This window comes from Cricetulus griseus (assembly GCF_003668045.3).
Source record: "Cricetulus griseus strain 17A/GY chromosome 1 unlocalized genomic scaffold, alternate assembly CriGri-PICRH-1.0 chr1_0, whole genome shotgun sequence".
In the NCBI taxonomy this organism is placed as follows: Eukaryota; Metazoa; Chordata; class Mammalia; order Rodentia; family Cricetidae; genus Cricetulus; species Cricetulus griseus.
The window spans coordinates 14,364,936-14,382,559 of record NW_023276806.1 but is presented as its reverse complement, the minus strand read 5'-3'; the positions used below and the strand labels follow the sequence as shown (position 1 = coordinate 14,382,559).

At 40.6% G+C, this 17,624-nt stretch overlaps 2 pseudogenes; both read right to left on the bottom strand.

The window, feature by feature from the left end:
• Window positions 1–9,152: 9,152 nt before the first annotated feature.
• LOC113833474 lies at window positions 9,153–10,867 on the bottom strand (annotated as a pseudogene).
• A 2,742-nt stretch (window positions 10,868–13,609) lies between these two features.
• LOC100752576 overlaps window positions 13,610–17,624 on the bottom strand; it is a 33,357-nt pseudogene continuing 29,342 nt past the window's right edge.

The window sequence follows — 17,624 nt, the reverse complement described above, 5'->3', positions numbered from 1 at the left end:
TTTGTACAACTTTAAGTATTCTAGTTCTTCTGTGGGGGAATGAAGAGTCCTGATCCTGCCAGATTCCCAGAAAAACAGGCTACTTGGATGACGACCAGGGATTTTTGGCATGCTCCTGCCTCCAGTTGTTGACAACCTCCCTCTGTTCCAGCCCAGGCTTGCTGCAGCCTTTCCTGTAAAACCTTTCCACGTTATCTTTCCTGGAACATGTTAATGTTTTGCTTTCCTGAGTAGTTATTGTAATGTTTTTTGGGGGGTTTGTGGTTCTACATTTGATTACTGGACAAACCACACCCCTAATCTAAATATGACCAGGTTCTAAGTTAAAAATGTTCAACATCATCTGGTAGGCTTGATCGATGACCATGATTCAGTATAAACTCTCATTCTTGCCAATGTGAGAACACAGACTTAGCTTCATTTTCCTCTAGTGTCTTCTCTTGGTATTGTACCTGATATTGTTACCAGTTTTCATCTAAATCCGCTGAGGAATAGAATGATTTTGCTTTTATTTGTTGTCTGGGAATTCCTTGAGTCTGAAAGTCTTGTGAGGAGACATGGTGAGAATCAAGTCAAGTATATGGTGCATTGTAGCATGAACAATGAAAGACCCAGAGACAGATACTGGGAGTCAATCTTCAAGCTGCAGATCAGAGAAGCAAAGCAGCTGGCCACTAGCTCTTACCTCTACCTCACACTGAAAGGCGATCCTGACTCCACCTAACCTCAGACTGCAATCTCAGTCTGCCATGCCCTTCTCAATGTGGCTGTCAAATCCTGAAACTTACTATTGAAGATCCTTCTCCTATCTTTTATACCTCTCTAGTGGCAGGATTAAAAGCATATGATCTGTTTCTCATATAGACTGATTCAATCTCAAGTACCCTGGGTAGCCTTGAACTCAGAGATATCCATCTGCTTTTGTCTCCTGAGTCCTGGGATTAAAATGTGTACCACCACAGCCTGATGTCTATAGTTTGAGGCTGACTTTACTTCCAGAATCTTTAAGCAAGCTTTAATATATCATAAATAAAATATCACCACAATCCCCCTTTTTGTCTAGTAGAAAAAGAAGGCTACAACCAACATAAAAACTATATACAGTAGGTACAATATATACAGGCAACAAGTTTGTCAACAATGTCTAGTCCATTTACATTTGATAAACTCAGAGAAAGTACTTCATTATCTATCCTATCTTTGTGAGTCCAAAGTCTTGTACCTAATTTATTTTCTATTCTAATTTACATTATCAAAATAACTTGTAATGTCTTTCAAATCATTTATACTATATATATATATATATATATATACATAAGTGTATCTATCTATCTATCTATCTATCTATCTATTTAGTGAATATTTTTTCTGAGTCTTGTAAATGATGAAAACCATAACTATACTAACTAATCTTTAACTCCTTCAGAGACTTAAGAAGGAAATATTAACTGAGTAAGCAGGAAGTTCAAGCAAGTGACTTCCAAAAAAATGTGAGAAATGACAGAAACAGCTGGCTTCCTGGACAGTCACCCAAGGTTCATCTGCAACAGTGGGGCATCCATGTTTGGCCTACAGGCCTAGCATCTCTGACAGACTTTTCTGTGAAGCAGGATTTTCTGAAGGGTTGTCTTGCCTTGTCTTGGCAAGGTTTTTTTTTTTTTTTTTTTTTTTTTTTTTTTTTTTTTTTTTTTTTTTTTTTTTTTTTTCTAAGTCACTCTGTTTTGCGTCCTTGTTGTCCATTTTGGACAGCATATCGTCAGCAGTCAAGGCAAGGGCACTTTCTTGCCCAGTGGTTTACCTTTGCCACAAAGAAAGTAAACTCCATGTGATTTTCTTCAATGTCCATCATCTTCTCTGAAGTAGATTGGTGCTGCCAGGAACTGACATGTCTCATTGTCATAAAAATACCTATGCTATTAAAACATTTTAAAGGTCATATTGTGTAGATCTCTGATGTGTTTGAAGATGACCTGTCTATCTAAAATATACCTCTGTTTGGCCTTATAACATGCCCAATTGACTACAAGTTCGATTGTAATAGGTGACTATTTACTAACCTACATTGGCTTATTATCTCATACAGTTCATAATAATAATTTTCAAGGACTAGAATCTTACATTATATTGATAAATGAGCTGTATATTTACAATAACTTGAACAATATTAGAAACATTTATACAGTATGTTTGAACCAATTAATTTCAAATTTGTGTAAATATAGAGTAATATTTTACAATATACAAAAGTCTGTTCCAATGTAAAATATTTAAAACTAGTAGTTGCTTTTTAAAAGTAGATTCAATAATCTACCTTTTTATCTTATTATATATATATCCTTCCTTTTTCTTTTCAAGAATAGATACAATAATCTATCCGTTTCATCCTATCATATCTGTATCCCTCCTTTTTTTCAAAACAAAAACATGCATCTAATCCCCTTTGTTCAACTTTCTCCTTGACTGTAATCAACAACATTTGTAACCAATTTCTCCAAACAATGACAATTATCCATAACTCATTGAGTGTCCCCAAACCACCCACTCCACCTCTAGGGAATATGGGGGTCATGTTCTTAAAGTTACTCCCTGCTGTCTGGGGACAATGGCATCTTTAGGGTATCCTGAAAAAAAGTTGGGTTAACTGTCAAGTTGTACAATTTTTGCTCATTTTAAGCATAATTGGAATGTGCAGGGTTTGGCTCAAGTCCTGGCTAGAGTAGTCTCTGAGGCTGAATCATCTCAGCTAGCCTCCTTGAAATTATTCTGAGAAGTGTCTGTGAGACTGGTCCATCTCAGTTGGTCTTCTTGAAATTGTTCTGAGCAGTTTGTAGTTCAAAGCCAGCCTCTAGTTGGAGTTGTTCAGCTTAATGGTCATGGTCCTAGAAAAATTGTTGGAGTAGGTTTCCTCCTCCTCCTGCTTCTCTTCCTCCTGCTCCTCCTCTTCTTCCTCCTTCTTCTGAGACAGGGTCTTTGTGTTAACAGTCCTGGATGTCCTGAAACTTGTTTTGTAGACCAGGCTGGCCTCAAACTCTCTGAGATCCACCTGTGTCTGCCTCCCAAGTGGTAGGATTAAAGGTATGTGTGACCTCTACCTGGCTTGGGTCAATCTTCTTTTTGGAGACTTCAGAGATTGAAATATGTCAGATTATTTCTTTCCTTGGTAATTTTTTTCAGGTTGTTCTCCCTTCTTTGGTTGCTTATTTGCCCAAAGGTTTTCAAATTCTTCACTATGCTTGTTTTTATTTTCCTGAAAAGACAAAATAATTCCCTTCCCCAAACATAACTTTGGGAAGGTTCCTAATGTAATCATTTCCGATCTTTTTTTTAAAATTTATTTTATTTTATTAGTTCTAGTTAGGGAACAAGCTTATTTCAAGTCCCTTCTCCCTCTCCCTCCCCTCACCCCCAACCTCCTCCCCCACCCCCAGCCTACCCCCCACCCCATCCACCCACCACTCCCCAGGCAGGGTAGGGCCCTCAACGGGGGCTCTGCAAAGTCCACCAAGTCTTCCTATGCTGGTCCTGGGCCCTTCCCCATGTGTCCAGGGCCAGAGTGTAACCCTTCACGTGGGATGGGCTCTCAAAGTCCCTTCTCGCACCAGGAAAGAATACTAATCCACTACCAGAGGCTCCCTGGAGTGCAAAGGCCTCCTTATTGACATCCGTGTTCAGGGGTCTGGATCAGTCTTGTACTGGCCTCCCTGACAGCATCTGGGTCTATGTGCTCTCCCTTGTTCAGGTCAACTGTTCCTGTGGGTTTCTCCAACCTGGTACAGACCCTTCGCTCTTCATTCCTCCCTCTCTTCAACTAAATTCCCGATTGCTGCTCAGTGTATATCTGTGGATGTCTGTCTCTGCTTCCTTCAGCCACTGGGTGAGGGCTCTAGGATGGCATAAAGAGAAGTCATCAATCTCATTTTAGGGGAAGAGCTTTTGGGTTATCCTCTCCACCATTGCCTGGATTGTCAGCTCGTGTCATCCTTGTAGGTCTATGGAGATCTCCCTGGTTCCAGATCTCTTCTCGGACCTATAATGGCTCCCTCTGATATGGTATCTCTCATCCTGCTCTCTCTCCTCTATTCTTCCCCCAACTCAATGTTTCTGTCCCTCCATTTCCTCTCCTCTACTCCTCTTTTCTTGCTCTTATTGTAGCAGCTCCTTTCCCCCCTACATTCATGCCCCCAATTAGTTCGGGAGTTCATGCCACTTCCATTCCTGGGGACCATTTATCCCTTAGAGTCCTTCGTGTTTCCTAGTTTCTTTGGTGAAGAGTATTATAGGCTGGTAATCCTTTGCTCTATGTCTAAAATTCATATATGAGTGAGTACATACCATGTTTGTCTTTTTGTGACTGGGTTACCTCACTCAGGATGGTTTCCTATAGTTCCATCCATTTGCCTGCGAATTTCAAGATTCCATTGCTTTTTTCTGCTGAGTAGTACTCCATTGTATAGATGTGCCACATTTTCTCAATCCATTCTTCAGTTAGAGGGGCATCTAGGTTGCTTCCAGGTTCTGGCTATTACAAACAATGCTGCTATGAACATGGTTGAACATATGTCCTTGTTGTATGTACATGCCCTATTTGGGTATATACCCAAGAGGGGAATGGCTGGATCTTGAGGTAGACTGATTCCCATTTTTCTGAGCAACCGCCATACTGATTTCCAGAGTGGTCTTACAAGTTCGCACTCCCACCAGCAATGGAGGAGTGTTCCTTTTTCTCCACATCCTCTCCAGCATAGGTTGTCATTGGTATTTTTGATTTTAGCCATTCTGACAGGCATGAGGTGGTATCTCAGAGTTGTTTTGAGTTGCATTTCTCTGATGGCCAATGATTTTGAGCACTTTCTTAAGTGTCTTTCATTCATTTCAGATTCCTCTGTTGAGAATTCCCTATTTAGTTCTGCACCCCACTTTTTAATTTCATTGTTTGGTGTTTTGGTGGCTAGCTTCTTGAGCTCCTTATATATTTTGGAAATCAGTCCTCTGTCAGATGTGGGATTGGTGAAGATCTTTTCCCATTCTGTGGGTGGTCGTTTTGTCCTACTGACTGTTTCCTTTGCCTTGCAGAAGCTTCTCAGTTTCAGGAGGTCCCATTTATTAATTGCAGTCCTCAGTGTCTGTGCTACTGGTGTAATGTTCAGGAAGTGGTCTCCTGTGCCAATTTGTTCAAGGGTAATTCCCACTTTCTCTTCTAGAAGATTCAGTGTGGCTGGATTTATGCTGAGATCTTTGATCCATTTGCACTGAAGTTTTGTGCATGGTGACAGGTATGGATCTATCTGAATTTTCTGCATGTCTGAATCCAATTGTACCAGCACCATTTGTTGAAGATGCTGTCTTTTTTCCATTGTATAGATTTAGCACCTTTGTCAAAAATAATAAGGTATCCATAGGTGTGTGGGTCAATATCAGGGTTTTCAATTAGATTCCATTGGTCTATCAGTCTATTTTTGTGCCAATACCAAGCTGTTTTCAGAACTATGGCTCTATAGTAGAGCTTGAAGTAAGGGATGGTGATGCCTCCAGAAGATCCTTTATTGTAAAGAGTTGTTTTGGCTATCCTGGGCTCTTTATTTTTCTATATAAAGTTGAGTATTGTTCTTTCAATGTCTATGAAAAACTGTGTTGGGATTTTGATGGGGATTGCATTGAATCTGTAGATTGTTTTTGGCAGGATTGCCATTTTTACTATGTTAATTCTACCTATCCAAGAGCATGGGAGATCTTTCCATTTTCTGGTATCTTCTTTAATCTCTTTCTTTAAAGTCTCAAAGTTCTTATTGTACAGATCTTTCACTTTTTTGGTTAGTGTTACCCCAAGATATTTTATGTTGCTTGTGGATATTGTGAAAGGTGATGTTTCCCTGATTTCTTTCTCATTGGATTTATCATCTGTATATAGTAGGGCTACTGATTTTTTTGAGTTAATTTTGTATCCTGCTACCTTGCTGAAGGTGTTTATCAGTAGTAGGAGTTCCCTGGTAGAGTTTTTCAGGTCACTAATGTAGACTATCATGTCGTCTGCAAATAGTGAAAGTTTTACTTCATCCTTTCCAATTTGTATCCCTTTGATCCCCTTTTCTTGTCTTATTGCTATAGCCAGAACTTCAAGTACAATATTGAAGAGATATGGAGAGAGTGGACAGCCTTGTCTTGTTCCTGATTTTAGAGGAAACGCTTTGAGTTTCTCTCCATTTACTTTGATGTTGGCTATTGGTTTGGTGTATATTGAGTTTATCATGTTTAGATATGTTCCTGTTATTCCTGTTCTCTCCAAGATCTTTATCATGAAGGGATGTTGGATTTTGTCAAAGGCTTTTTCAGCATCTAGTGAGATGATCTTGTGGTTTTTCTTTTTCAGTTTGTTTATATGTTTATATGGTGGATTACATTGATGGATTTTCGTATGTTGAACCATCCTTGCATCCCTGGGATGAAGCCTACTTGATCATGGTGGATGATTTTTCTGATATGTTCTTGGATTCGGTTGGTCCAATATTTTATTGAGTATTTTAGCATCGATGTTCATGAGGGATATCGGTCTGTAGTTCTCTTTCTTAGTCAGATCTTTGTGTGGCTTGGGTATCAAAGTGATTGTAGCCTCGTAGAAAGAGTTTAGCAATATCCCATCTGCTTCTATTGTGCGGAACAGTTTGAGGAGTACTGGTATTAGCTCTTGTTTGAATTTCTGATTTTTTTTGAGTTAATTTTGTATCCTGCTACCTTGCTGAAGGTGTTTATCAGTAGTAGGAGTTCCCTGGTAGAGTTTTTCGGGTCACTAATGTAGGCTTCTGCAGTGAAGCCATCTGGCCCTGGGCTTTTTGTGGTTGGGAGGCTTTTGATGACTGCTTCTATTTCATTAGGGGTTATAGGTCGATTTAAACTGTTTATCTGATCTTGATTTAATTTTGGTAAGTGATATTTATCCAGAAAGCTGTCCATTTCCTTTGGATTATCCAATTTTGTGGAATACAGGTTTTCAAAGTATGACCTAAAGATTCTCTGGATTTCCTCAGTGTCCGTTGTTATATCCCCCTTTTGGTTTCTGATTTTGTTAATTATCATGCTCTCTCTCTGCCTTTTGGTTAGTTTGGCTAGAGGGTTGTCTATCTTATTGATCTTCTCAAAGAACCAACTCTTTGTTTCATTGATTCTTTGTACTGTTTTCCTAGTTTCTACTGTTGATTTAGGCTCTCAGGTTGATTATTTCCTGGCATCTACTCCTCCTTGGTGTGTTTGCTTCTTTTTGCTCTAAAGCTTTCAGTTGTTCTGTCAATTCTCTAATGTGACTTTCCTCCAGTTTCTTCATGTGAGCACTTAGTGCTATGAACTTCCCTCTTAGCACTGCTTTCAGGGTGTCCCATAAGTTCGGCTATGTTGTGTCTACATTCTCATTAGATTCTAGGAAGTCTTTAATTTCTTTTTTTTTATTTCTTCCTCAACCCAGGAATGGTGCAATTGGGTGTTATTCAATTTCCACGCAAATGTAGGTTTTCTGCAGTTCGTATTTCTGTTGAATTCTAGTTTTAATGCATGGTGGTCTGATAAGATACAGGGGGTTATTTCAATACTTTTGTAACTTTGGAGGTTTGCTTTGCTGCCAACTATGTGGTCAATTTTAGAGAAGGTTCCATGTGGCGCTGAGAAGAAGGTATATTCTTTTGTGTTTAGATGGAATGTTCTATAGATATCTGTTAAACCCAGTTGTGTCATAACTTCTGTCAGATTCTTTGTTTCTTTGTTAAGTTTCTGTCTAGTGGTTCTGTCCAATGGTGTCAGGGGAGTGTTGAAGTCTCCTACTATAAGTGTGTGTGGTTTTATGTGTGGTTTGAGCTTTAGTAATGTTTCTTTTACAAATGTAGGTGCTTTTGTATTAGGGGCATAGATGTTCAGGATTGAGACTTCATCTTGATGGACTTTTCCTGTGATGAGTATGAAATATTTATTTCTTGGATTTTTTGGTTTGTCTTTTCCTCCAATTCGTTTAATTTTTTGTTTGCTTTTTCTTCTATTTCTTTAAGGGATTTTCTTGTTTCCTCTTTAAAGGTCTCTATCATCTTGCTGAGATAATTTTTGAGGTCCATCTCATCTTCATGCTCTGTGTTGGGCTTTTCAGATCTTGCTGGAGTGGAGTCCCTAGATTCTGGTGGTGTCATATTGGTCTTTCTGTTGTTGAGTGAAATCTTGTTCTGTTTTCTCCCCATATCTTCTTTTAGTGGGTGCAGGTGGGGTCTCTCTGTCTCCTCTTGTGGCCCACTGGTGTGTGGGGGCCAGGAATTCAATGTCCACAACCCTGGATGGTCTTGACGCTCCTGGTTGTCTCCTCACTAGTTCCTAGTTCCCTGGTCGATCATTGGAATGGAAGAGTGGGGTGCTAGCAGATTCGGGGTGCAGGGAGCTCCTCCCTGCCTGGGCGTGTCCAGCCCAAGCCCGCAGGCGGGGGTGGGGGGGTGGGGGTGGTCAGGGTATATGGTGTTTTGGGTTGGATTCGGGAGCGGGCAGAGACTCACTCACCTAGTTCCTCAGTTGGTCGATCGGCGGCAATCATTTCCAATCTTGATTCATGGTTTCTCCTAATTTTTTTTGTTTTAGCTTCTAAAGCTCTTCTATTATCCAGCACAATATGTTTTCTTTTCATTGTTGTGGGAAGGAGTTTCTTCCAATATGGCAGGAAATGAATGAACCGGTTTTGGCATAGGAGATTTCTTTCTTTTTTTCACAAAGGAAATAAGCCTTTAATAAAACTTGATGTTTTGGCTGCCATCGATATACAAAGTCGTGTTTTGAAGCCACAAAAAAAGGGTAAAATAAGGTTTGTTTATGCTAGTTTCTGATGGTGCCAGTCCAGCTGAGCAGCTTCTGGTTATGTAAATGTTCACACGGAGAAACAGTCTTTGAATCTAGAGCTGTCTTCCAGTTCTTCTACCTCCCCAAGGGTAGGTAAGCACTGCAGAGGGGCAACAGTGCCTCTAGGCCCTTAGTGAAGAATGTCCACACACTAAAAAGAGAAGAGCTCCTGAGGAGGAACAGGGAATGTCTCCTTACAAAGGCTGAGGCTAAGAAAGTTGCTTCCTTGAATTTCTCAGTTAACAATGTTCTGTGGTGAAGTCAACTGGGCTATGCCAGCTCTGGTTGACCATGGGCCACCCAGCGGGTAACAAGGTTCCTGGCTGTACTTGGGTCTGTGAGGCAGGAAGGGCCAGGTCAGCACAAAGTCACAGGCCGGCTCTTCTAATGTTGGGACCACTTGATGCTCTTGAGGTCAATGCCATCCTGCACCGTCTCCCAGAGTGGACTCATTTCACGTGATGAATGCGTTTCTCCACAGTGTAGTCCACTCCTCTTCTGCAGTGAAGTGGCCAATGCCAAACCTGATAGAAGAGTGTGCTAAATCCTCACCCGTGCCAGTGGCTCTGAGGACGTCAGAGGGCTCCAGTGATGCTGAAGTGTCCTGTGGACAAGGCGGCATCATCCCTGAGTGCCATCAGCAGACTCTCCCCCTCCACATGTGCAAAGGAGAGGTTGATACACCCAGGGTAGTGCTATTAGGGGTCCCCATTCATTATCTTCTATATCAGCTGCTCTGCTAACTTGGAGATCTGCGTATGGTCATACTCCATCTCTCACGTGCAGCTCCCAGCCCCACCACCTAGGGTGTGGGCACCATCCCAGACCGCATACCCTGCTCCAGTCCACCTCCACTCCACAGGACCTCCACACGTACCCAGTGCCTATGCCGGATATAGATAGCACCAACCCCTTTAGACCATAGAATTTGTGACCACTGATGCTCATGAGATCAATTTTCATGTCATTGACATCAAGTGAGATTTTCCCAACATCTTGGGCTGCATCAGTATGGAAATACACCCTTGTGGAACTGCAAATCTGCCCTATTTCTGCAATAGGCTGCTTTACAACCATCTCATTATTCACAGTCTTAACTGATACTAGGCTGGTGTCTGGCGGGATGGCAGCCTCTAGTTCCTTTAAGTCAATGATCCCGCTCTTCTGAACTGGGAGGTGAGTGACTCGAAAGTCCTCAGCTTCCAGTGAGCGGCAGGAATCCAGCACACACTTGTGTTCAGTCTGAGTGGTGACCATGTGCTTTACCCGTGACTTGTAGAACCTGGTCACTCCCTTCATTGCCATGTTGTTGGATTCAGTAGCTTCACTAGTGAAAATGATCTCTCGAGGATCAGCTGCAATCAGAGATGCTACTTGCTGGCGAGCAGGATTCATGGCTGCCTCACTCTATCAGCCATGCGCATGAATCTGAGAATGAGGGTTCCAATGGTAGATCACAAGGTATGGGAGCATGGAATCCAGCACCCTGGGATCCAGAGGAGTTGTAGCCTGCACATCCTTATAGAGAGGTAGCGGCACTGCCTCTGAGGGAACAGCCGAGTAGAGATCTTGATCTACAACGCACAGGCGTAATCCCCGGGTGGGCACCGTGAACCCTGGCCGGGATACAGTAGTGGCAGCCAATGCCGCCAGCCTCCAAGTGGCTCGCCGCGTGTTCCCCCAAAGAGCCCACCATCCGCAGCTCCCGGAAGTAGCTCCCTGCACCCTGGAAGCGATACCAGGCGAGGAGCGCCCATCGCCTAGCTTCCATAGAGCTGAGCTACAGCAGGCGAACACAGTGAGGTGGGGCCGGGTGAGGGATCCCTGACTGCCATGAGGGTGGTGGAGGCGTGCTCTGGGCTGGCCCTGCCCTGGGCCTGCAGAACCCTTCTGTGAGCCACGCCAGGCTGCCAGGCCCTCACTGTCCTAGCCCACTCTCTCACCCCAGGTGCCCTGTGGGCAGCCCCAGCCCAGCTGTAAAGATGAACTTTGTAATGGGTTGCCCTGTGGGCATCGGGACCAGGGTGCTATTCTGCACCTTCTCCTGCATAAATTTCCAGAGGCCCCTCAAGGCATGTCCTGAACACAAAGTATTGCCTTGATAATCTCTTGCTGATTTACGTTCCTTAGTCCAATGCCTGCCTTTGCCATGTGTTCTGCATGATTCAGAAGGGAGGACCATTCTGTTTGGATTATGCTTAGAAAAAGCACTGTTTCTAGGAATGCCCTGTTTACAATCCCTTTTCAGGTGACCTCGTCTGCTACAATTAAAATATTTGACATTTTGATTTTTCTTTAAACCTCTTGAAATCACCTTTCCTATCCAAGTAACATCATCATTAGGGCCATGAACTCTAATATGAGTTGTATTTCAGATCCAATTCTCCAGAGGACTTGATTTTGCTTTTAAAGGCCAAATTATCCTTTTGCATTGGCCATCAGCATTTTCAAAAGTCATAGTTTCAAATATTATTTTCCTAGCATCTGAGTTTCATATCATTCTATTTACTGCCAATGACAGTCTTCGTTAGAAGTCTGGATATGCTTCTTTGGGTCCTGTATAACTTTTGTAAATGGATCAATTTTCTTTCTTGCTTACCACTCAAAGCTGCTGCATGACATAAACCTAAGAGATGATCATCATATTGACACTGACAAAACCCCATCCCCTGTGCCCACAACTTTAATCTCTCTCATTCTCAGTTTCTTTAGCTGTAAAATGGGGACAATAGTTAAATTATTTGTGAAGCATTTGGTGGCCTACACTGCTGGATTTTATATATTATATATATATAATATATATATATATATATATACTCAAGAAAGGCCAAAACCAACATGAAAAATAAATAGCTAAGTGAATGAATGAATGAATGAATGAAAAGAAAAAAACCCAACATGTGTGACAGCATGTTCTCCCCAAACACCAGTAAATACTGGTGCTTTTCACCCACAAGGAAGAAGATGAGCTTGCTTTTCTGTGATCTGTTCCACTTCCCAGCTCTCTCTATCAGTACAGAATGGAGTCAGTGTGGACATTGCCTCTATAGGACATGAAGATTTACTTCATGGGTTAAATCGGAATAAAATAATATTCAAAATATAAAACAGTGAGAAAGTTCTGTAGAGAGTTATAGCACAGCAACAGTGAACCAAGAGTCAGAGAACAATTTCTCAATGGGAAGAAGCCTTTGGGGTGAAGGAAACTGAAGCCCTAGGGAGGGAATATGTCCTACATTACAGCTGCAGACAGGGCAAACCTGGGTTTCATCTCAGGTCACTCAGCATCCATTTCATGTTTTCTTCAAGACAGGGTCTCACTAAGTAGTCTTGACTGTCCTGGAGCTCAGCAGAGATCTGCCTGCTTCAGCCTCCCGAGGGCTGGCATTAAAGGCTTGTGTCATCATGCCTGAGATGCCAGTCTATCTGAAAATGATGTATGACACACGGTATGTTTCAAAAGGACAACTGGGGAACAGTAACCTCGAAAATCATTTGAGAGTAGTTGGTTTCATTTCACTCAACAGTAGTTCTCAGCCAAAGATTCAAGAGAATGAGGACTGCTTTGATAGATTTTGTATGAGAAAAAGACTGCCTTTTTAAATACTAGACAATACTCATCTGCCACTAGGCCTTTGGTATGGCTTGGATATGGCTTGTTTTCTCTAAAACCCATCTTGACATTATGCTGAGAAGTGATTGTGCTGTGATGACAAAGCCTTTTCCTGGAGCCATTCTTACAGTAATGAATTAGACCCTGTGAAGCCAGACTTTCACACAAGTGTGTTTCTCATCTTCTGCTTCACCACAGGCTCATGCTTGTCCTTGGGTCCCTTGCCAGAGGCTGCCTTCCAATCTCAGACTTCTCAGTCTTCAAATCCACTTCCCTTTATATGTTACCTATTCTCAAGAGTTTGATGGGTAACAGAAAAGAGATTAATACGATAAAGCAATTTGCCCACTTATGTATTTTGCATGTTTTCTTTTTCTTTATAAAGTAAAAAAATGGAGGGAACATTTAATAATGCCTTAGCAGATTTAAAAAGTATTCTTTTGGAGACAGGATCTTGCATACTGGGCTATGTAGCTTAGGCTAGCCCAAAACTGGGCTGGGCTGTGTAGCTTAGACTAACTATGCTTCTCCTATCTTAATACTTAATTGCTGAGATCACAGTCATGTACCCCCATATCTAGCCAGGTTTTTCCCTAAAAGATATTTATAATCCCAAGGCTATCTAGATATTTCTTTCATTTTAAAGATTGGTTTTAAAATTTACCTTTAAAGTTGGAGGGCTTTTCCTATTTGAATTCTCCCATATGTGTGCACTGCCTACAGTGTTTTTTTCTTGTCTGTGTACTGAGTTAGTTTCCAGATGCTCTATGGAAATCAGTCCATGTTTATTTCTTTCTTGTTTTTTTTCTATTTGCACTGCAAACAGACATCATTTTCTCTTTCTGAGCTTTATATTGACTCCTTGTGCATTTATTTCTACATAATCACATATTATATTTAGTGAATAGCTTTTTGATATTAATATTTGGAAAATGAGTTGTTCAATTTAATTCATCCTCTTCAAAGTTAGATTAATGAAATACTCTAGTTTATATATAACAACGTAATTGATTTTAATTGACACAATAAAAAATTACAACATTGAACATTCACTTTTATGTTACAAGAGTTGTATAGTAGACAATGAGGATAGTAAATTAATTCTATATAACTTTGATTTTTAGTTCTGCTACAATTTCTAGTTTAAAATATGAATAAAGTTGCAACAAATACAAAAACTATCAAACTGGTTGCAGGCATTTTGGTACCCAAGTCAGGGATGTTAGGTTCCTGTGGAAAAATAAACCTGACAGCCTGTGCGATGTTGGAGATCTCTGAAGTGATACTGACTTCACCGATGGCCTGAATTACAATGTAGAACATGGAGCTATTTCCTATTTTCAAAGATCCTGGTTTGAATTCAAAGTTTTCTTTTGATCCAGCCTTTTTAGCTACCAGAACAGAAGTATTTACTAAAGTAGCATTGTGAAAATCTTCTTGGAGATCTTGAGAATGCCGACTCATTCTGATGATGTATCTATGTGCTAGAAAAGAGACAGACACGTGTTCATTAGAGTGAGGACGGGTCTCTGCACACACTGCGCCTGCGTAGGGGTTACCAGAGCATCATGAGGAGCTTCAGTGATGGAGAGCCCGGTACAGTTTGTGTCTGGTTATCCTGTTTCACTGACTTTAAAGACAGTATATGAACATTTGTTTTAAAATAATGTGAAGTCACAAAATCACAGAAAAGCTAATTCAGTATCATAATACCAGCCTTTATCAGAATCCGGGTTTCTTTGTAGAAAGACATAGACAGACATGAACTCAGTTTTAAATTAGCACAAGGAACACACAATGTTCATGTTCAGTGAAGACCAAGAGTATCTTCTGTGACTTTTTATTAAGATGAAAGAAGAAATGGGGTGGGTGGGGCCCTCAGTGACAGCCAGAGGAGAACAGCTGAGGGTGAGTCCAAGGGCACAGAACCCGGATGAGCACTGATTGCACACGTGCTCGGGACCTAGTCCCACCTTGAGCGGCACCGTGATCTACTCCTCTCCACTATTGTGTTTCACAGTTATTTTTACTATTCCATTATGTGCATGTGTGTTGTGCCTGCATGTATGTCTGTACCCCATGCGCTATCTGCTGTGGAGGAGCAGCGGGTGGTTGGGACCTGCCTGTGGGTGCTGGAGTGGGACCTGAGTCCTGTGAGCAAACAACCATGCTCTTCATTCCTGAGGATGCTGTAGGTGATGGGGGAGGGGGTGACATAATCTTGAGACCGATTTTACAACTTGAAGATAAAAATCGGGAACAACTCTGGCTAATTCCAGCTTTCTTGAAATTCAGTTTTTACATTAAAAAATGAATACTGGCCTATAGTAGAGACTCCTTAAATATTATGTATGAGTGAGACATTGGGAAAACTTTGTGAAAGAATGGCAATGTGATTTCATTCAGAATACATTATTGGGTACATTATTCTTATTTTTAGTAAACATTTGCACATATCACACTTTTCTGTGTGTAAGTATGTTCCCTTACAGGCCCAGCTGAACAAAGAACTGGAATCATTTCCAGGCAACAAATTTTGTAGTATCTATTAAAAAATGTAATACTGTCCATAATTTAATTCATTACATATAACCTGTTGTGAATATTTAAAACTCACTGTCAAGCTTACCTCTTCCTTTGTCGAGGACCTTGCCAGGGGCTGTCCATGTCAGGTGAATGTGATCTCCTTTAAACTCAGCCTCCAGATCTTTACTGGGTGGGAACACTTGAGTGTGGTTACCACTGCTCCAGACATGGTAAAGGACTCTCCAGAGGTTAGTTTGCTGAAGTCTTCCACTGGAGCTTCTGTATCTTGGATATCGGGTCTGGGTGGATTCATTATAATTTTACCTATGAAAACCCTCCAGTGATTTGTATCTCTCATATTGTCTGTTCTTTATCTCATGCCGACCTTACTTACAGGTCTTCAGGTCTCATGTACGTTGACGATAGACATTGAAAAGGGAGCGCAAAAACTTCTTTACATATAACTTTGACATATGCTATGTTGAAACTAATGTTTAACCTCTCTTAACCTACTACTTTTGCATGAGTTCTTTGATGAAGGGGATTCATTCCACTCTGTAGCTCTAGCATTTAGCACAGGGCTTGTTCCAAGAGCTCAGGAAATGAAATGTATTTTGTGAATGAAGCAAACTGAGGGAAATGCTAACAAAATATGTGGAAATATGGTTTATGCTGGGTCTACTGACTTGACTATGATTTTTGAATCCCAAAGATGATTGCATAATTGAGGTTTCCACATGTATTATCCATTTCAGTGTTTGTTTTATATAATTTACTGAAGCAGGTAATACATTTCGATTTAATGCAACTTAGCATTGTCAGTATAGCCAGGTATATATAGAGACTTGTTCTGTTGTCTTAAACTTAGTCTGGCTGTGTTTTTTCTTGCCTGGTCATGTACTTTTAGGCTGTATCTACCATTTCCATGATAATCTGTGAAATATCTTGTGTAGATGCCATCATTTTTAACAGTGTCAGCACCTGGATAATGCAACACAACAATTAGTCATGGTAAGTTAAAATGAAGATTGACACTGTTCACAAGCATTGATGATATGAGTTTAGGACAGTTTAAACCCTAGACCATAGTATTTTGATTCAGATCCAGCTTCACTGTGTGCTAACTGTTGTTTTAGAAAACATAATTTATAGTAGGCATTCGATGTTAGTACTATTTCACAATAGAAACTTGTCCAGAAAACTCTTAGAACTGACAAAGATATTTAGCAAAGTAGCAGGATACAAAACCAAATTTAAAAATTAGTAACCAAGTTTTGTGCAACCACAGTATTGTGAGCAATGAGGTCGATCTGACGTGCAATTATTACCAATTGTAAAGGCAGTAGCTCTTCTGAAGGTGGTCATTTCATATTCAGGAAAAATCCATCAAGATGAAGTCTTATTTCTGTTAAGAACTCCTATGCACCAAATACAAAGACATCCACTTTCGTAAAATAAACATCACTAAAACTCAAATCACACATAAAAACTCACACACTTATAGAGGGAGACTTCAGCACACCCTCTCACCACTGGACAGGACCACCAGACAGAAACTTAACAAAGAAACAAAGGAACTAACAGAAGTTATGACCCAATTGGGATTAACAGACATTTATAGAACATTCCATCAAAACACAAAAGAATATACATGGAACCTTCTCTAAAATTGACCACATACTCAGCAACAAACATAAACCTCAACAGATAAAAAAGAATTGGAATAACCCCCTGTATCCTATCGGGCCACCATGTTTTAAAGTTAGAATTCAACACACAAATTGCAGAAACCCAGACAACTCATGGAAATTGAACAATGCACAACACCATTCTTGGGTCAAGAAGAAATTAAAAAAAAACTTAAAGACTTCCTAGAATTCAATGAGAATGAAGACACAACACACCCAAACTTATGGGACACTTTGAAAGCAGTGCTAAGAGGAAAGTTCATAGCACTAAGTGCTCACATGATGAAACTGAAGAATAGTCACACTAGAGAATTAACAGCACAACTGAAAGCTCTAGAAGAAAAAGAAGCAAACTCACCAGGAGGAGTAGATGCCAGGAAATAATCAAATTGAGGGCTGAAATCAATAAAGTCGAAACAAAGAAAACAATACAAAGAATTAATGAAACGAAGAGTTGGTTCTTTGAGAAAAACAGTAAGATAGACAAACCTTTATCCAAAGAAACCAAAAGGCAGAGAGAGAGAGAACATGCTAATTAACAAAATCAGAAATGAAAAGGGGAACACAGCATCGGACACTGAGGCAATCCAGAGAATCATCAGGTCATACTTTGCAAACCTGTACTCCACAAAATTGGAAAATTTAAAGGAAATGGACAATCCTGGGAATGAGAGATATCATTTACCAAAAATAAGTCAAGAAGAGATTTAAATAGACCTACAGACCCTAAAGAAATAGAAGCAGCCATCAAAAGTTTCCCAACCCCCAAGAGCTGAGGGCCAGATGGTTTCAATGCAGAATTCTACCAGAAATTCAAAGAACAGCCAATACCAGTACTCCTCAAACTGTTCCATGCAATAGAAGTGAAAGGGACATTGCCAAACTCCTTTTATGAGGCTAAAATTACCTTGGTACCAAAGAAACACAAAGACACATTTAAGAAA